Source organism: Nyctereutes procyonoides, unplaced genomic scaffold, assembly GCF_905146905.1.
Source record: "Nyctereutes procyonoides isolate TBG_1078 unplaced genomic scaffold, NYPRO_anot_genome, whole genome shotgun sequence".
Classification (NCBI taxonomy): domain Eukaryota; kingdom Metazoa; phylum Chordata; class Mammalia; order Carnivora; family Canidae; genus Nyctereutes; species Nyctereutes procyonoides.
Genome location: NW_026575143.1, coordinates 2,048,532 through 2,070,584, shown reverse-complemented (window position 1 = coordinate 2,070,584; position 22,053 = coordinate 2,048,532). Strand labels below are relative to the sequence as shown.

General features: G+C 35.0%; 1 protein-coding gene across 5 annotated transcripts in view; it reads right to left on the bottom strand.

The window, feature by feature from the left end:
* CUL2 (cullin 2) overlaps positions 1-22,053 on the bottom strand; it is a 164,996-nt gene that overhangs the window by 30,245 nt on the left and 112,698 nt on the right. The window lies entirely within an intron of this gene.

Genomic DNA, 22,053 nt, shown 5'->3' with positions numbered 1-22,053 from the left:
ACATTGAGGCATAATTATTCAATCTTTAAGATCACCACGTATGTTTTTAACTGCACAAAAACATAAATATACAGCATTTCTAATAGGCTGAGACATGATGAAAATAAACTGTGAAATGATGCTGTTATACAAAAGCACTGACGAAATTGGTCATCTGAATAAACTCTAGTTTCACATCTAAGAACAGTGGTCCCAAGAGATAAAACTTGAGAAAAGAAAATGAAGAATTTTTAGAAATACAGCTTACTATTCGATCCTAATAGGACTGTGTGGAAAATTCCTATAGCAATCATAATGAACCTGTCAATATTATGAAACCACTCAGCTGGGATGATGGCAACTAAATAGGAATATTTAGCATAGACCTTAAGACCAGTATTTTGGAGTCAGACTGCCTGGATTTAAGTTTTGGCTGCATTAATATGTCACCTTGGGCAAGCATTCCTTAACCTCTTAGTACTCAGATTTCCTCTTCTGTAAAAGTAGGGATAATAAAAGTACCTATACCTCATGGATACAAAAATGTGGTAAAGATGAAGAATAATCCAAGAAAGCACATAACACAGTGCCTGGTACATGAGTAACGATAAACATTACCTATTAAGTACTGACAGGATCAAAATGTATCCATTTTTAATATAGTGGAAAGGAGAATAAAGTAAGAGACCAAAAAAGCACTGATTGTGATTGTAAAATTAAGGCTTTTTATTTTTTTTAAGATTTATTTATGATAGACAGAGAGAGAGAGAGAGAGAGAGAGAGAGAGAGAGAGAGAGGCAGAGACACAGGAGGAGGGAGAAGTAGGCTCCATGCTGGGAGCCTGACGTGGGACTCAATCCCGGGACTCCAGGATTGCGCCCTGGGCCAAAGGCAGGTGCTAAACCACTGAGCCACCCAGGGATTCCCCCAAATTAAGGTTTTTAAAAGAAGACTAAATGAGCTTTTTAACTGAAATAGCAGACCAGATTTGTGGTAATCATCAAAAAGTTAGGCTGGAACTCTGCAAAGTCTTGATACTGCTATATGACAATGTTAGTGAAACCTGCCTTTACCCTGATATTTAAAATGAGACTAGGGTTCCAGCAAACGAAGTGCAGTCTCCTGCTCCTACTCTAAATCTGAGAAATGACAGGAAAGATACTTTCTAATACCTCATTGTTAACAGTAGCCCTTGGACTTACAGAAATTGAAAAAAGATGGAAAGAAGACTGAATAATGTAGGAAAATAAAACTGCATACCAAAATAAATGTACAAGAGAATGCCACAAAGAGGGTGCAAAGAGAGTGGAGGAAGACAGCCAAAGAAGTGGCAGACCCTGAAAGCTGAATGACACACAAAAGATGATAAAACCAGCTAGGTCATCAGGAGCACAAGCCAGGCTGTGGAATGAGGCATGGAGCAGCAGCTCTGTCTAAGTCCCTGCTGGAGCAGCCAGCAGTGTGTGAAAGGCAGTGGACCCCAAGAGAAGGGAAACCTCTGCAACCAGATGATCTGCTGTAGCCCTCACCTGAGAACACCTCCTATTCTTCCCTGTTCCCACCCCAGAAAGGTACTGGGAAATCAAGGAAATATTTTACCTTCAGACTGGCAAGATTTCATAAAAGCAATCTTGCTAAGTGGTAGAGAAACAGGTATTCTCAGATTGCTTGTGGAAGAACAAGCACTTCAGAGGACACACTGGCAAAATTCTAAATGCACATATTCTATGACTCCAAACAAATATCTGCATTTTGTGCACATAAAAAGCAAGAGTTGTATTAGTGGAAAAACTAGAAACAATCTAATATATATCACGAGAAGAGTTTAATAAAATGAGGTGGAACCATACCAAATACTAGGTACCAGTTTAAAAAGAATGTACTACGGAGGCAGCCTGGGTGGCTCAGTTGGTTAAGCATCTGCCTTTGGTTGTGAACCTGGGTCCTGGTTTGACCTTCAGTCAGGCTCCCTGCTCAGTGGGGAGTCTGCTTCTTCCTCTGCCACTCCCCCTGCTGGTGTTCTCTCTGTCTCTCTCAAATAAATAAATAAAATCTTTTTTTAAAAATAAATGAAAAGAATGTACTGTATACTAACAGAAAAATTATCAAGATATATCATTGAATTAAAAAGTTAGTAAGTATAGGGACGCCTGGGTGGCTCAGTGGTTGAGTGTCTGCGTTCAGCTCAGGTCATGATCCTGGGGTCCTGGGATAGAGTCCCACATCGGGCTCCCCCACAGAAAGCCTGCCTCTCCCTCTATGTCTCTGCCTCTCTTTGTATCTCTCATGAATAAATAAAATCTTTTTAAAAAAGTAAGTATAAATATCATTTATGATTGTCAATTCCTAATTTTTCAAGTTAGGAAAAAAATCACATTTAAAAAACATTTCTGTATTGTACTTATTTCTATATATAAACAAAAATTCATTGGAAAAGGTTTGTAAAGACAGTTAACCAAATAATAACAGGGATTACCTCTAGGTAGAGGAAGACTAAAGAAAGGATCCGGTCCATTCACGGTTTTTCAAGAATGCGTTTTTGTGTCACTGTGTATTTAAAACTAAGTTTTTCACTGAGTAGCTAATTACAAGGTCCAGGGAAGAAAATGTGCAAGATAAGTCTGGAACATCCTGACATACTAGATAGCAAGGAAGATTGCAAGGATGACTAGGGTCACATCAAAAAGACCATTGTGCCAACTAACCAAAGAGGCAATTTAAACTTTTTAATAAAACAAGACAACGAATAGAAATGAATCAAATGTATTTAGGTCTATAAGTTCATCACAACATAACAACAACAAAAAAGCTAATTGGTTACTTTCTGAGAAAAACTCATTATCCTGACGAGTAAAGGAAAGCAACAGCAGTTTTTTACCACAGGGTAACCAAATAGTAGATAAGATTATTCCAGGTAAAAATGAAAACAAAATGACAGAATTAAAGTGACAGTTTTACAAACCTCAATAAACAAAAGATGTCAGTATTCAACATCAGTGTCTGCTTACCTCCAAAAAAGTGGAAAAAAAAAAAAAAACAGGCACCATGGAAGAATATCTACAGTTTTGCCAGAGGGAACCAATAAGTCTGAGTGAGCCTCTGGTCTGCCAATTTACAGGAATACACAGGGCAAAGGAACACTTTAAATGTGCCTCCTGCAATCAGCAAAATCCAAACAATGGGAAAGTCTAAAAGATCAAATGGCCAGGGTTCATCAACAAATTACAAGAGAAAGAAAAAAAAAAAGAGCAGAAGAGCAACCTGTCAATTGAAAGACTTAAAAGACATGTAAACTTCTTTTGGATGGACAAAACTAAACTCAATCATAGAGTCTAAGAATATACAAGTTGGTAATAATGCTCTAAGAAATAGAAGAAAAGAATTACCTTAAAAGTCAGGATAGTGAAAAACTTTTGGAGAAAGAGAAGGGATGGGGCACATGCAAAGGTTTCAGGAGTGGCTGGCATGGTTCTATTACTTGACTTTGGTGGTAGTAACAAGAATATTCACCTTATAATAATTTGTTAGGTTGTCCAACTGTGTTGTTTAGTTTTCTGTATCTTGTATTTTACACTAAAAAAGTTAAATACACACACATACACAAAAAAATCCCCCAAAGTACAAAGAAAACTGATATAACAATATTAATATGTGCCAGAATAAAAAAAGATGGATAAAGATACTACATAACAACAAAAACAACCATGAAGATGACAATCCTGGTATTTACTAACAAAAGACGTATGAAACAAAAAGCAACAATTTCAAGGAAAAAAGCCAATAAATCCAAAAATGAGCTGGGAGATTTTAAAATATCTCTCAGAAACTGAAAGATACAGGGATCCCTGGGTGGTGCAGCGGTTTAGCGCCTGCCTTTGGCTTAGGGCGCGATCCTGGAGACCCAGAATTGAATCCCACGTCGGGCTCCCGGTGCATGGAGCCTGCTTCTCCCTCTGCCTGTGTCTCTGCCTCTCTCTCTCTCTCTCTCTCTCTCTCTCTCTCTATCGTAAATAAAAAAACAAAACAAAAAAAACCAAAAAAACCCTCCAGTTCCATCCACGTTGAAGCAAATGGTGGGTATTTGTCGTTAAAAAAAAAAAAAAAAAAAAAAGAAACTGAAAGATACAAAAGAATAAAGACTACTAAGTTAGATTTTATCTTTATCTAAGGCTATATTTTTCCTCAATGAATTCCCCAATGTCCACACAATTTAGAAATAGAAAAACAAACACACAGATATATTAGAAAAAACACAAATCAGCCACAGCAGCCTATGTTACAGTGTTCCAAATTCAAAGGGGAAGAATTTCATTTTAATTTTTACTTTTGTTCAAAGAGTATTCAACATTAGAAAGTTAACTACAGAATTACTCGAAAAGAAATGCAATTCTGAATCGCTTTAACATTAAGAACTCAGTGCTTTCGATAGTATTCTTAAACACCTAAGCAATTCCTTTCACCACCATTTAAAAATATCTCTCTCTCATGTGTTTTTATAATTACATATATCCGGTTTTAATTTTAAAGCTTTATTTATTATTTGAGAGAGGGAGGAGCACATGCAGGGGTTGGGGGGAGAGGGGCAGCAGGAGAGGAGGGGGAGAGGGCAGCAGGAGAGGAGGAGAGAGATCTCAAGCAGACAACCATGCTGAGCACAGAGTCTGATGTGAGGCTCAATCCCCTGACCCTGAGATCACCACTTGAGCCAAAATCAAGACTCAGACGCTTAATTAAGTGAACCACCCAGGTACCCCTCTAATTTTCATTTTAAAGTAAAACTAAAGTTCTTGCAGAAAATTTATACCACAATATTTATGTTTCCAATTATATGGTTATGCTTGCCTTTTTATATATCACTGAAAATATTCAAATTCTTACACTGTGACATTTAGATACATGAAGTTACAGTATCTTCTTTATTAAAATTATAAACAACTTTAGCATTGAAATTCCCAGTTGGCAATTCTAAATAAATATAAAAGATAAGTTATCATATGAATAAAATTACTTTTATCTTTCCAAGTAAACACTGAAAAATAAGCAGATATACAATATGGTTACATCAGGTGTTTTCTTTCTTATATAAAAGGAGCATCTTTACTTAAAGATTATCAATTATGTTTTGTGCATACAGATTTTGTGATACCATGAAAAAATTTTTTAACCATTGTTTCATTGAATATCTTAACAAAAAAATTCTAGAACCTACATTCCACTTGTAAACCTAGTATTTCTCTGAAATACTTTTTTTCAAGACACATGAAACTGGGATTATTCCTATGTTTATATATCTTAAGAGAAGCCATCTTTACAAGAATACAAGAGAGCAAAAAGAGTCCAGTCCCAGTTTATATCTTAAAAGCAGATGATGCATGATCTTTAAGCAATGAGCTCTTCCTTTTCTGCTTTTACATCATTTTATACTGCTGTCTTTTCTGTGTTTAGACTTTCTTCTTGTCTTCCTGCAGCAATCCCACTGCACCCAATTAACTTTTCTCCAAAAGTCATGAAATCTTAACTACAGTTTACTAAATATTTCAGCATTTGTACTCCATAAGAATTTTCACTTAGTGAAACATACTAATTTCACAAGGAAAAATTCTTCATTACTCTGACAGATTACTTCTTTAAAGGTTGAAATAGCCTTTAATTTTCTGAAATCTTCCAAGAAGGTATGAATATATATATATTTAATATGTATATTATATATATATAAAATCAAAATTCCTAGATATATGGCTGATGGTACAGTGTAAAATATACCTAATACACCTTCACATAACCAAACTTACATTAGGAAATAACCTTTTCTTTAAAGGTACCAACCAAATTAATTCATCTACTTATCAGTTTAAAAGTACATAGCTCAGAGAGGGAGAAAGTACATTACTCTGGTTTAAAAAATTATAATCATTATAAAATTAACTGAGGTAGAGATTATCTAACCAAATTGTAGGAAAAGAACTATCCCATTAGTATCAGATAACTACTTACGTGGTAGAAGCAAGCATTTTAGCTAAAGGAAAGTGCTAAAGAATCGTAGGGCTAAAAAAAAATGTAGACAGCTGCTGGAAAACAGTTTTAAAGTACCAGTACTTAAAAAATGTTGAATATCTAAGTGCAAACAATATACTAAGTATTTAAGAATTAAGAAAGACACGTTCTTTTTTTTTTTTTTAAGCAACTCTTGGCCACTGTGATAAAAGTAACCTTTCAGACTACATTAAATAATTTTAGCACTAAGTGAGAGCCATCTAAGCAGGAAGAAAACCAGTTCCGTTAAGGATTGCTTGCTTCTTGTTATTCTCTAAAGTCTTTTCGGTCCCACTTATTTTTTTCAAAATATGCTTCCTACTGCTCTTGGCAATTTACCAGTCTCTCGTCACAGAATATTTATTATCATGCTTTCTCATCATCCTATTTATGACCGTTGCTTTCTTTTTTTTAAATCTAATTAGACCTCATATAAAATCATATACTGGAAAACAGTAATTTCAAGTTAAAAGGGGCCTTCAAAGCCAGCTGATCCAACTTTCCCTATTTTACAGGTAAGAAATCCAATGAAGTAATTTACTCAGGAAACAGAATATATGAAGGAAATTAGAATGCCCTGATTACCAATCTGTCTGTTGCTCATACAAATGATTCAGAGAGAGTTGTTTAAAATTTAAAAGGAGGTGGGGGTCAGGAATCTAGACCTAAGGAATAAAGAAAGAGCAAGACCACGAAGGCTGAGAAACATTTTCCTGAACACATCTATGAGTACTTTATCAAGAATTTGAGAAGTAAAACAGTATAATCCCCAAGAGTAAGAAAAAAATTTGATCCAAAAGGCATTTCAAACTGATAAATGTATTACAGATTTGAGGAATAACAAATAAAAGTTATCTGCATTCATTAACAAGTATTAAAGGTTAAGTTGTCTTGACAAGCTTTACAAAGAACCTGTTTAAGGAAGAACACCTACACAAATTGGATTGCTTTAGGGAGTTTTATAAAAAGTTTTTACTTGGACACTAATTTTACTGACACTTACTGATAAGATATATTATGCCTCAAGCACTGTAGTAAAAACTTTATTATAAAGCATCTCATTTCATCTTAACAACAGCAATATAAAATAGGTACTGTTAACACTCTTAGTAACTTGATGTAGACAAAATTCTTTTGGCATCAAAGGAAAAATAGTTGGCAGCTAAATCATGGAAGTATGTAAAGATATTCCTGGGGAATAAATTACTCCATTCTGGTATTTGAAAAACTTATAATTTTCAATCAATTTTCACTTTATTTTACTTCTTAATCCTAATTGTTCATTTTTAAAAATAAATTTCATTATTTACAATAGGAAATATGGGCAGTTATTTTTTTTTAAATCTTTTTTATTTTTTTTAATTTTTTTTATTTTTATTTATGATAGTCACAGAGAGAGAGAGAGAGGCAGAGACACAGGCAGAGGGAGAAGCAGGCTCCATGCACCGGGAGCCCGATGTGGGATTCGATCCCGGGTCTCCGGGAAAGCGCCCTGGGCCAAAGGCAGGCGCCAAACCGCTGCGCCACCCAGGGATCCCTGGGCAGTTATTTCTTACTAATATTTGTTATTCTCAAATGTTTTAAAAAATTATTAATGGAGCTCTAACACAGTGCTACAATAAGCTAAGTAAATTATTGATGTCTTCAGTTCCTTTAACTGAGATTACCACATAGGAAACAATTTTTAAATATCAGGAATTCTACATGTTGTTTCATATTAGGAACCCTTCCTCAGCCTCCATACTACATAATCATACCTCAACTGAATGAATATTACAGAAAAAAATACTTTGGTTAAAGATTTTGAAGTCTCCCCCTCACCAAAGATTCTCTGTCCATTTCAACCCAATCTAAAAACACTCTTGTGTCCCAGAAGAAGGACAGAAAAGAAAAATAAGAATGGAATTAATAAAAGAAAAGGAGACATACAATAGGGAAGGTCAACTAAGACAAAACTAGTATTTTGGACAAATCCGACATGAACCTCTCATAAAAGTCATCAAGAAAAGATGCACATAAGCAAGATTATGAAAGAAAACGTTTTCCCAAATGGGGATTAAAAAGAAAATAATGCATTAACCAAGTGATTAAAGTCAGTATCACAAGTAAAAAAAAGTACTCTTGATATTCTCTACTCTTTGATATTCTATGGATATACATCATTATGTAGAATACCTCCCCAAAACCCATAATCTCAGTCTAATCATGACAAAATATCAGAGAAATCAAAGTTGACATACTACAAAATACCTGATTACTAATTTTTCTTTTTTTTTTTTTTTACTAATTTTTCTTTTAATAAGTGTCAACTCATGAGAAACAATGAAAGACTAAAAAATTCTCCACCAAGTAGAAGATACCAAAAGAGACATGAGAGCTAAATGCAATGCTGTGATATAGACTGGGTCTTGATAATGAATATACGAACACATCAGTAAAAAACTGGGGAAATGCAAATACAATCTGTAGTTAACAGTTTAGTACTAATGTTCATAAGTATACCATGAGTTGTGAGATAGTAATATTAGGAAAACAGGAGTATACAGGAACTTTCTGCATTAACGAAGCAACTCTTCTCTAAACTTAAAGTTCTTTCAAATAAAAAAAAATTTTTAAAGAAGATACTGGGACGCCTGGGTGGCTCAGTGGTTGAGGGTCTCCCTTCAGTCCAGACCATGATCCTGGAGTGCTGGGATCGAGTCCCATATAGGGCTCCCTGCATGGAGCCTGCTTCTCCTTCTGCCTATGTTTCTGCCTCTTTCTCTGTGTCTTGTGGATAAATAAATAAAATCTTTAAAAGAAAAGAAAAAGAAAACATTGTCAACAGCTACTTCAAATAATTTTGAAAAAATAATTCACAACTGAGGATAAATAAATATCTGACCACTGCGATGGAAAAAAAACTATAGGTAGTGTAAAAATCTTAAACAATCCTGAAACAAGTGCTTTGGAATCCAGTACTCCAAGATTTGGCAAAAAGCTGGAAATTGAAAAGATGGCAGAGCAGAAGTATCACGAGTTCCATTCATTCCATGCACAGACACACCAAGGTAACAATTACTATACAACTAACCAAAAATAATCTAGAGACCGGCAGAACAAATCCTCCACAGCTAGTTGTAGAGGAAGCCACATCAGAAAGAGTGGGAGGGACAGAGATGCAGTCAGGAGCCAAATCCAAAGCAACTAACTACAGATGAGAGGGACATCACAAGCAAAGAGGAGTGAGGGGATCAGACCCTATATCAGGCACTCCCTGAGCTGGGGACCCAGACTAGTAAGATGAGTCCCCATAATGTAAGGCTTTGAAAATTATCCAGCTTAACTCAGGAGTATTAAAAATCAGCAGAACTTAACTCTTGGAGAGCTGAAAGGCAATAGGAAACTGAGTCCCTGTCCTTAAGGAACCAGCACTAAATAACTTGGTAGAGACACAGCATACAAGCAGCAATTTGAAAAGTGCTTGGGGCATATGTGAAGATTTATTGATTAATCTTAGAACATATGGTGGAGGGGCAGGGATCCACAGGACATTTCTCAAGGAACCACAGTGTTGGTGGGTGCCATTTCTCTTTCACTCCCTGGTCTAGATAACCGGACACAGTTCTAACACTCTCCCATCTGTACTACTACCACAGTAGGTCCTCCCCGCCCCCATGTTCCCCTACAGATCTGCTCAACCCAATAAACCCACCCCAGCAGACATCCCTCCAAAGTGGCTCTTGCTCTGCCACACCAATCAGGCCGCCCCTGCCAAGACCACTGCCACTCCAAAGTGGCTCCTGCCCTGAGAATTTGGGGAGGAACACCATACACCGACCCACCCACAGTTTCTACAGCCAGGCCTCTTAGCTGGCTGCACATGGAGCAAGTCCTTGCCCTCTGGGGCACTTGTAGCAGTGGCAAAAGCTAACTGCAGACAACTAGGCTATGTGCTGGCCCCAACCACCCGTTAGCCAAGGCAGTTATAGCTGAGCCTCTCAACACTGTGGGAAGCAAATTCTGCCCAGTGCCCCAAGAGCTGGGAAAGTGGGTTTTTGCTGCCAGCTGAGCTGAAGGCCAGCCCCACCCACCAGCTTGTCCATAGCAATTGTGGCTGCATGTGCACATGCAGCTCATACAGGGACACCAATGAGGCACCTGGTTCTGATGACCAGAGACAACTGTGCTACAGAGCAACACAGGACTTCTTCTACACAAGGCTACTACTTTCAAGACCAAGTGACATAGCTAACCTAATACACAGAAACAAACAGAGAAAGTTAAACAAAATAAGAAGGCAGAGGAATACATCCCAAATTAAAGAACAAGACAAAGTAACACAAAAAGAGCCAAGTAAAAATGGAGATCAACATTTCTCATAAAGAGCTCAAAGTAATGGTCATAAAGATACGCACCTGACTTCAGAGAAGAGTAAATGAACTCACTGAAAACTTCAACAAAGAGATACAAAATATTAAAATAAAAAGAGTTGAAGAACACTGAAATGAAAATTATACTAGAGGAAATCAACAGATGAGAAAATGCAGAAGAATGGATCAGTAATCTGGAAGACAGGGTAATAGAAAGCAACTGAGCTGAACAGAAAAGAAACAAGAAGAAAAATAAAAAATAATAGGTTAAGAGAACTCTGTGACATCATCAATAGTAATAACATTCATATGATAGGGATCCCTGAAAAAGGAGAGAGAGGGGGTGGAAAATTTATTTAAAGAAACAATAGTTGAAAATTTATCTGATCTGAGAAAGAAAATAGGCATCCAGATCCAGGAAGCACAGACAACCCTTAATAAGATGAACCTAAGGAAGCCCATACCAATTAAAATGGCAAAAGTAATAATAGAGAATTTTACAAGCAGCAACAGTAGAGGCACCTGGGTGGCTCAGTTAAGCGTTGGTCTCTTGGTTTCAGTTCAGATCATGATTTCATGGGTCGTGAGATCAAGCCCTGGGTGGGGTTCTGCACTCAATGAGGAGTCTGCTTGACAGTGGGGAATCTGCTTGAAGATTCTCTCTCCCATCCCAGGCCCCCCCAACTCATGCACTCTTTCTTTCTCAAATAAATAAATCTTAAAAAAATAAATAAGAGGAGCAAGAGAAAATACTTATATATATAAGGGAAATACTTTAAGACTATCAGCTGAGTTTTCAGCAGAAATTTTGCAGGCCAAAAGAAAGTGTCATACTATATTCAAAATACTGACGGGAAAAAACTACAACCTACAACCTACCTGACAAGGTTATTATTCAGAATTGAAGGAGAGATAAAGAGATTCTTAGTCAAACAAAAGTTAAAAGGGGCTTATCACCACTAACCTATTACAAGTAACATTTTCTTTAAGTGGAAAGAAATGTCATAACTAGAAGAAAATAATAAAAAGGTATTAACTGCACAAATATAAACAAATAGTAGATTAATTACTTAAAAAACCAGTATGGAGGTTAAAACACGAAAGTAGTAAAATCAATTATATCTACAAAAATCAGGAGATAAATTGAAAAGATGTAAAATATGACATTATATATGTAAAATGTGGAGGGAGGGAGAGGAAATGTAATGCTTTCAGAATGTATTCAAACTTGAGGGCAGCCTGGGGGGCTTAGCAGTTTAGCCCTGCCTTTGGCCAGGGGGGTGATCCTGGAGACCCGGGATCGTGTCCCGCATTGGGCTCCCTGCATGGAATCTGCTTTCTCCTTCTGCCTGTGTCTGTGCCTCTCTCTCTCTCTCTCTGTTTCTCATGAATAAATAAATAAAATCTTTAGCAAAAAAAAAAAGAAAAACTTGAGCAACCACCAACTTAATATAACCTACTACACACACAGGATGTTATTATATATGAACCCAATGGTAACCACAAATCAAATACCTGTACTAGATATACAAAAAATAAAGAGAAAGAATCTAAGTATAATACTAAAGAAAACCATCAAACCACAAGGGAAGAGAGCAAACAAGAAGAAAAGTACAGAGAAGAACTACAAAAACAACCAGAAAACAATGAACAAAATAATATGTCATATATACATACTTATCAGTAATTACTTTAAATATTCATGGATTAAATGTTCCAATCAAAAGACATAGGGTGACTTGGATAAAAAACAACCCATCTATATGAGGCTTAGAAGAGACTCACTTCAGACCTAAAGACACACCCAAACTAAAAGTGAAAGGATGAAAAAAAATATTCCATGCAAATGGAAATGAAAAGTTGGAGTCAAAATACATCAGATGAAACAGACTTTATTTTTTTAAAAAAGATTTTATATATTTATGAGAGACAGAGAGGGAGAGACATAGGCAGAGGGAGAAGCATGCTCCCTATGGGGAGCCTGATGGGGGACTCGATCCCAGGACCCCAGGATGAGGCCCTGAGTCCAAGGCAGCCACTCAACTGCTGAGCTACCCAGGCGTCCCTGAAACAGACTTTAAAACAAAGCCTGGAGCAAGAGACAAAGAAAATCATTACATAATGATAAAGGGATCAATCCAAAAGGAGAATAAAACAATTATAAATATCTATGCATCCAACATAGGAGCACCTGAATATATAAAGTAAATATTAACAGACATAAAGAGGGATGTTGACAATAATACATTAATAGTAAGGAATTTTAACATCTCACTTTTATTGGTGGATAGATAGAGCATCCAACCAGAAAATCAACAAGGAAACAATGGCTTTGAACAACACATTAGACCGGATGGACCTAACAGTTATATATTGACCATTCCATCCACAAACAGAAGAACACACATTCTTTTCATGTGCATATGGAACATTTTCTCAAACAGATCACACGTTAGGCCACAAAACAAGTCTCAATAAATTTAAGACTAAAATCATAACAAGCATCTTTTCCAATCTCAACAGTATGAAACTAGAAATCAATTACAAAAAGATAAAAAAGAAAAAAAGAAACTGGAAAAATGCAACCACATGGAGGCTAAACAACATGCTACTAAACACCAATGGATGAACAAAGAAATCAGAGAAGAACTCAAAAAATAAATGGAGACAAATAAAAATGAAAACATAATAGTCCAAAATCTTTGGGACAAAGATGTTCAAAGAGAATAGTACACATCAATACAGACCTATCTCAAGAAAAAAGGAAAACTGCAAATAATCAAACCTTTCACTGAAAGGAACTAAAAAAATACGAACAAAGCCTAATGTTAGCAGAATGAGGAAAATAATAAAGACAAAGGAATTAGAGACTAAAAAGAGAAGACAAGACTAATAAAACCAAGAGCTGGTTCTTTGAAAGATAAAACTGATAAACATTTAGATGGACTCATCTAAAACAAAGGACTCAAATAAATAAAATCAGAAATGAACAAGGAGAAAAAACAACCCACATCACAGAAATACAAAGAATAAGAAACTACTACAAATAATTATATGCCAACAAACTGGACAACCTAGTAGAAATGGTAAATTTCTACAAACATACAATCTTCTAAAATTGAATCAGGAAGAAATAGAAAATTTGAACAGACCAATTACAAGTAATGAAAATGAACTGGTAATCAAAAAATTCCCAAAAAACAAAGAGTCCAGGACCAGATGATTTCATAGGCAAATTCTACCGAACATTTAAAGAAGACTTAATACTGATCCTTCTCAAACTATTCCAAGAAATAGAAGAGGAGGACATCTTCCAAATTCATTCTACAAAATCAGCATTACCCTGATATCAAACCAAGACAAAGACACACACACACACACACACACACACACAAAAGGGGGGGGGACCCTACAGGCCAATATCCCTGATGAACACAGATGCAAATTTCCTCAACAAAATATTCACATACCATAGTCAACAATGCATTAAAAGAATCATTCACCACAATCAAGTGGACTTTATTGCAGGGTTGCAAGAGTGGTTCAGTATTCACAAATCAATGTGACACTTTGCATTAACAAGATGAAGGATAAAAACCACTGTTCATCTAAGTAGATGCAGGAAAAGCATCTGACAAAATACAACAGCCATTCATAAAAACTCCCAACAAAGTGGATTTAGAGAAATATACCTCAGTATAAAAAAGGCCATATATAAAAAAACCAACAGCTAACATCACATTCAATAGTGAGAAACTAAAAGTTTTTCCTCTAATATCAGGAACAAGACAAAAAATGTCCACTCTCACAACTTTCATTCAACATAGTACTGGAAATCCTAGTTGCAGCAATCAAACATGAAAAAGAAAGAAAAGGTATCCAAATTGGTAAGAAAGAAATAAAACTATCATTATTTGCAGATGACATGATATGGTATATAGAAAACTCTAAAGATTCTACCAAGAAACTATTAGGATAAATGAATTCAGTAAGCTTGCAGGATACAAAATTAAAATACAGAAACATTACATTTCTATACAGTAGTAATAAAGTAGCAGAAAAAGAAATTTCTTTAAAATCCCACTTACAATTGCACCAAAAAGAATAAAATGCCTAGGAACGAATTAACCAAGGCAGTCAAAGACCTACAATTCTGAAAACTGGAAAATATTGACGAAAGGAAGTGAAAATGGCACAAACAATGCTGTAGATTGGAAAAATCACTATTGTTAAATGTCTCTATTACCCAAAGAAATCTACCAATTCAATGTAATCACTACCAAAATACCAAGAGCACTTTTCACAGAACTAGTACAAATAATCTTAAAATTTGTTTAGAACCACAAAAGACCTTGAATAGCCAAAGCAATCTTGAGAAAGAACAAAGGTGAAAATATCACAATCCCAGATTTCAAGATATACTACAAAGCTGTGGTAATCAGGATGACTGGGTGGCTCGGTTGGTTAAGTATCTGATTTGATTTCAGCTCAGGTCATGATCAAAGGGTCCTGGAATTGGGTCCTGCATCAGGCTCCCCACTCAGTGGGGAGTCTGCTTGACTCCCTTCTCCCTCTACCCTTTTCCCAACTCGCATTCTCTCTCTCTAAAATAAATAAATCTTAAAAAAAAAAAAGCCATAGAAATCAAAACAGTATGCTACTGGTACAAAAACAGATCCACAGATCCACAACACAAAGGAGGGCCCAACTCTATGGTTAATTAGTTTATGAGAAAGGAAGCTAGAATATACAGTGGGGAAAACAATCTCTTCAATAAATGGTGTTTGGAAAACTGGACAGATATTAATGCAAATTAATGAAACTGGACCAGTTTCTTATACACAAAATAAACTCAGAATGAATTAAAGATCTCATTGTGAGACCTGAAACCATAAAATGTCTAAAAGAAAACATCAGTGTATCAGTCTTAGCAACAGATCTATGAATATATGTCCTCAGGCAAAGGAAACAAAAGCAATAATAAACTACTGGGACTACACCAAAATAAAAAAGTTTTTGCACAGCAAAGGACACCATCAACAAAACAAAAAGCAAACCAGTGAATGGGAGAAGTATTTGCAAATTATATATTCAATATACAGTTAATAGCCAGAATACAAAAAGAACTTATACAATCAACATAAAAAAAACCAAAGAATTCAATTAAGAAATAAGTCAAGGACCTGAATAGACATTTTTCTGAAGAAGAGATACAAAGAGCCAACAGACACATGAAGAGATGCTCAAATCATCAGTCATCGGGAAACTGCAAATCAAAACCGCAATAAAATACCACCTCACACCAGTCAGAATGGCTAGTATCAAAAAGACAGGAAATAGCAAGTGTTGATGAGGATGTGGGAAGGAACCGCCATGCACTGTTGGTAGAAATGTAAATTGGTGCAACCACTGTGGAAAACAGAATGGATATTCCTCAAAAAATGAAAAATAGAAATGTCATATAATGCAGTAATAATTCCACTACTGGGTATTTACCTAGAGAAAATGAAAACTCAGTTCACAAAGATATATGCACACTCCTTCATTTACTGCAGCATTATTTACAATAGCCAAAACAGGAAAACAACCCAAGTATCTATGATAGATGAATGGGTAAAGATCAGTATACAGATACAATGGAATATTACTCAGACATAAAAAATGAGATCTTGCCATTTGCAACAACATGGATGGACCTAGAGGGTATTAGGCTAAGTGAAAAAAGTCAGACAGAAAAAGATAAATGCTACATGATTTCACTTATATGTGCAATCTATGCCACAAAATAAATAACAAAAAAAAACCAGACTCTTAAATACAGAGAACTGGAGGGGAGGTGGGTAAGGCGGGATAGGCGAAATAAGTGAAGGGGATTAATAGGTATAAACTTCCAGTTATAAAATAATTAAGTCATGGAGATGAAAAGTACAGCATAGAAAATATAGTCAATAATATTATAATAATGTATGGTAACATATGCTTACTATACTTAATCGTGGTGAGCAATGAGAAATGTATAAAATTGTCAAAATACTATGTTGTATAACAGAAACTAATATACCACAGTATGTCAGCTTCACTTCAATAATAAAAGAAAATAAAGGCAAAGGTTAAATTGTAAATGTGAAAAAAAAATACTTCTTACAAAGAAAACCTAGACCCAGATTGTTTTGCAGAGAGTTTTACTAATAACTCCAAAAAATGATTAACCCATGGACATTAAAGAGGGCATCTGATATAACAAGCACTGGGTTATATAAGACTGATGAATCAGGGACACCTGGGTGATTCAGTGGTTGAGCACCTGCCTTTGGCTTAGGTCGTGGTCCTGGGATCTTGGGATCAAGTCCCAAATCGGGCATCCCGCAGGGAGCCTGCTTCTCCCTCTGCCTATGTCTCTGCCTCTCTCTCTGTGTCTCTCGTGAATAAATAAATAAAATCTTAAAAAAAAAAAAAGGCTGATGAATCAAGGAACTCTACCTCTGAGACTATTAATAGTTATTTAATTTAATAATAAATATGTTAATTGAATTTAAATAAATTTTTAAAAATGATCACCCCAATTTTATACACCCGTTTAGTCAAAAGAAAAAGGGGTAATAGCACCTATTTCATCCTACAAGGATGAGCCTGATACCAAACCCAGACAAAGACACTATGAGAAAAAATAATTATAAACCCATTACATTCATGGATCTAGATTCAAAATTCTAAAGAAAATATTATTTAACAAATCAAATGCAAAAATGTTATAACAATTATTACAGCCAACCTGGGTTTTATTCTAGCCATATGAGGATAGTTTAATATTTAAAAATCCATAAATGTAACCTATATACTAACAGATTAATAGAAAAACAACATGATCACTCAATAAAAATAAAAGTTATCTTGTAAAATTCAATACCCAATTCAAATTAATTTCATCATTCTGATAAAGTATCTAATAAAACTACAGGAAGCATCATTTTAAATAAGGAAATATCACATGTGTAATCTTTAAAATCAGGAATGAGACAAAGATGTTCATATCCATCACTCCTTTTCAACATTGCTGTGGAGGTCCTGGTCACTGAGGGATATGTGTGTGTGTGCATGTGTGTGCAAGCATGCGTGCACACACAAAAAGGAAACAAAATTGTCATTTACAGATTATGATAGCTTCCATAGAAAGCACAAAAATGAGCACCAATTATTAGAAATGACACCTTTTTTCCCTTGGAGAAGCAGCTAGAAATGTTGGAATTTAACAAGGTGGCTGAATAGAAGACATATGTATTAAGAGTCTTTGTATTTCCATACATTTAGAAAAAAAAATAGAATGGATAATTATACAAACTTTTTATAACAGTATCAGAGAATATGAAGTATCTTGAAATAAATCAAACAAAAAGAATGAAGAACCTTTATAGATAAATTTATAAAAACTTATTAGGAGATATTAAATAAGGCATTAAAAACAGCAGATATGTTCATGAATAGGAAGATTTAATAAAGATGTAAATTCCCTCCAAACTAACTTATATATTCAATTCAATTTCAATTGTACAGAAAACTCATTCTAGGTAACTTATAATCACCTTTAAAAAAGATAATACCTTTACCTTTAAAAAAGATAATAATGACATGTGTATGAGAAAGTAAAGGGCCAAATAATAGCAAGAACACTTCCGGCTTATGGAGGGTAAATCTGTCTTATCAGATATCGAAGACTTATTATGCTACAATAATAGCTACAATAATAAACACAGTGAGATAGGGACCTAAGGATACACAAACAAATGGAACAGAAAAGAGCTCTGATAGGGAGCCACACTTGTAGGAAACTTTGGTATCTAGAATAGCTATGATTATCAGAATTGTTGTGAAAGTGGCAAGAGTTTAAAAAAAAAAAGGAGCTATGGAGTTAAAATCTTTTTTCTGTTTGCCAATTAATTCTTGCCTTTGTTTATACAACAGAGAGATGATGCTAAAGTCATGACTGGATGATGAGTTATAATTTCAGAATAAATAAGAACTTTTCCAATTCAACAAATACTAAGCATAAAGACTTATTTCAGATTACAATTTGTCAAATGATTCTTTTGGGAAAAAACAAGTTGGCCATGTAAATGCTAAGGCAGCAATTCTGATCCAAGGAATCCATAAACCTAAAAAGTATGTAAGGTTTTGTGTGTATATGCATATTGAGTATTTTTTTTTCATATTGAGTATTTTTATGTGGTGAGGCTCCACAACCTGCATCATTTTCCTAAAGGAATATAAAGATTCCATACACACAAAAATAAATTAAAAACCACTGTACTTAAATAAATATTAGGTACAACCAGACTATCATCAGTGGTTACTTAGGAAGAAAAGAAAGTTACAGCTAAAATGAAGAAAACAGGGATACTCACATTTTACATGCCAATTAAACTTAAAAAATATATATATTTTTAAGTTTTGAAATAATTATAGATTCACAGGAAGTTGCAAACATAATATAGAGAGGTCCTGGATAAGTTCATCTGGTTTTCTCCAATGGTAACATCTGACGTAATTGTGGTACAATATCAAAACCAGGAAATCAACATTGATATAAGCTATAGACCTTATTCAGATTTTTGACCTTATTCAGTTTTTACACACAATCATTTGTGTTTGTATATATATAATTCCATGCAATTTTATCACATATCTAGATTCATGTTACTGGCACTGTATTCAAGATATACAACTACTTGGGACACCTGGGTGGCTCAGCAGTTGGGCACATCCACCTTCAGCTCAGCACATGATCCTGGAGTACTGGGATCGGGTCCCACATCGGGGGATCTCCGATGGATCTCTCCGAGGGATCTCCTTCTGCCTGTGTCTCTGCCCCTCTCTTTCTGTGTGTCTCATGAATAAATAAATAAAATCTTAAAAAAAAAGATATACTACTACTTTATCACCATAAAGCAACTCCCTCATACTATACCTTATAGTCTCACATCAACCACTAATCTGTTCTAATTTTTAAGAAAAAAGTATTTTTAAATATTTTTAATACTTATGTAAACTCCCTAAGTGCATGTACATATGTATGTATATGTAATATATATGTGTAGATATATACATATGCACATCCATATAAATGTATGTATACACGTATATATGTACACATATATAATCTTAAATGTATAGAGAATTAGAAAATACTTTAAATCTATTATTTAGTCTATTAGAAAATACTTTAAATCCTTAATAGTGGTTTGCTTCAAATAAAAGTACTAAAGGTATCAGGGGAAAAGTGAAAGTCTTTTAACTTCTCTTTTTAACTTTCTATACATTTTTAATTGTGTACAATCAATATATTTTACTTTTATAACTTTTTTGTCGAAAGACTGCTATTAAATGTTATTAAACATCCCTTGTGTAAACTTGATTTTCAGTGGCCAGACTGAGAAACCACTAGTTCACAGTAACACCCTTTAGACACTTGTAGAGAATATCTAGGAACCCAGGGATGATTATAGATAGGGAAAGGAAATTGTGAATAAGTTGATATGAAATCAAATCTGTAATATGGTCTGCTAGATCTGAAAATACTTTATTCTTTAAGTTTGGTGGAGCTTTTTCCACAAAGAAGTTGTAGGTACACACAATAAAATACTTCTCTGTTAGCAGCAATTGCAATGAAATGCAATTTCAGTCAATCACTGCTAAGAATATGTAATATATGGTTAAGACCACAGACTTGAGGATTCAAGGATCAGAATGACCTAACTTCTGAATCTCACTAAGCGATATACTAGATAGGTGACCTGAGTAACTTGGCTATCCTTCTAGCCTTATTATCCCCATTTGTAAAATGAGCCTATGATAAAATTCACCATCATACCCCGTTATAAGGCCCAGACAAGTTTACCAATGGGGAATACTGACCATAGCCACTTAATGGAAGTTATGATATCTGGCTATATTATCTCAAATGACAATGGGTAAATAGATACTAAAGCAATGCAGTGGAAAAGATCCAAATTGGAAGTTTGTAGGTATGGAGTCTCTTTCCCTAGCAATATCAAATTCAATAAGTCACTTCTACTTATTGAAGTTCAATTCACTTAAATAAAACTTGCCCTGACTCCTTAAAATCAAAGAACTATGAGTGAAAATACTATAGTATTCAAAGCATTATAAAACTAAAATGTGGGGATCCCTGGGTGGCTTAGCAGTTAAGTGCCTGCCTTCGGCCCAGGGAGTGATTCTGGAGTCCTGAGATTGAGTCCCATGTCAGGCTCCCTGCATGGAGCCTGCTTCTCCCTCTGCCCGTGTCTTTGCCTCTCTCTCTCTCTCTCTGCCTCTGTCTCTCATGAATAAATAAATAAAATCTTTAAAAAAAACCAAAACACTAAAATGTATATAAAACCTAAAGTATTAGAACTAGAAATGGAAGAAATATTCTGTGAAGTAAAAAGATAGGCATAATGGATTTAGAGTTAGCAGAAGCCATCTTTGAATCCTTGGAATTAAGAAGATAGGGGCTGGACTCAAATTAGTCTTATTAGAGTACCACCAGTGACATCTTCTTTTGCAAAATGGTAATGAAGTATCACAGGATTGTGAGGATTAAATGGGAGAATGCAGGTAAAGCTTTTAGAACACTTCTGGCAATATACATATCTCCCACATTTTATTATTATTACTGTTATTGTTGTTATGCCTTAGTTTCTTTAGCTGTAAAATGTGGGAGAGCACCTACTTGAGAGTACATATGAAAAATAAATGAGATATTAGTAGGGCATGTCAAATAACACTTCCATAGAAGCTAGATATAAAAACAAAATTAAGACAAGTTGGTCTAATAACTCTAACCAAATTATCTCTAAGTCTTTTCCAGAAATTCCTGTGCTGTTATTTTACTTTTATTATTGCTTTACTACTATTGTACTATTTTCCATATACAGTTAGACTTTAATTTTTCATCAAGTTCATTTTTAACAAGCTAACAATCACACTTAAGAAAATTTATTAGGTTGGGACAAACTTATATTAAAAAAGACATTTCAGGGACACCTGGGTGCCTCAGCAGTTGAGCATCTGCTTTCGGCTCAGGGCCTGATCCCCGGACCCGAGCCTGATCCCAGGACCCGGGATCAAGTCCCACATCAGGCTCCCTGCGGGGAGCCTGCTTCTCCCTCTGCCTTTGTCTCTGCTCCCCAGCTCCCCCACCCCCATCTCTCATGAATGAATGAATGAATAAATAAATCTTTAAAAAAAAGAAAAAAAGACATTTCAAAAAGCTACATTTAGATAACTACAAGAGTATTTTCAATAAACTTATTGTAAAAAGCTGAATTCTAAGTCAAGAGACATATTAATATTTCACAGCAAAATAAGTCACATCAGAACCTATAAATATGTTGGGAATGTTCTTTAGGTTAATTACAGTTTAGGAGAGACAAGAGAAAGATAAAAAATTTGTCCCACCCTCTTGTTTCACTATCTTTTTCTCTCCATCTCCCTATCTTTGGAAAAAATAGAATCATTTAAAGGTTGAGCGACAGTTTTTTAAATCCAAATTACTAATTGCTACCATCTACTTTCTACTATTTAGTATTAACATTAAACTTTAAAATATTCTCTTAACTTCTTTTGTGGCTTTTAATTTGTTTGTTTGTTTTTTAATGTCCTTTGAGGAGCCCATAGAACAATGCTTTCTTTT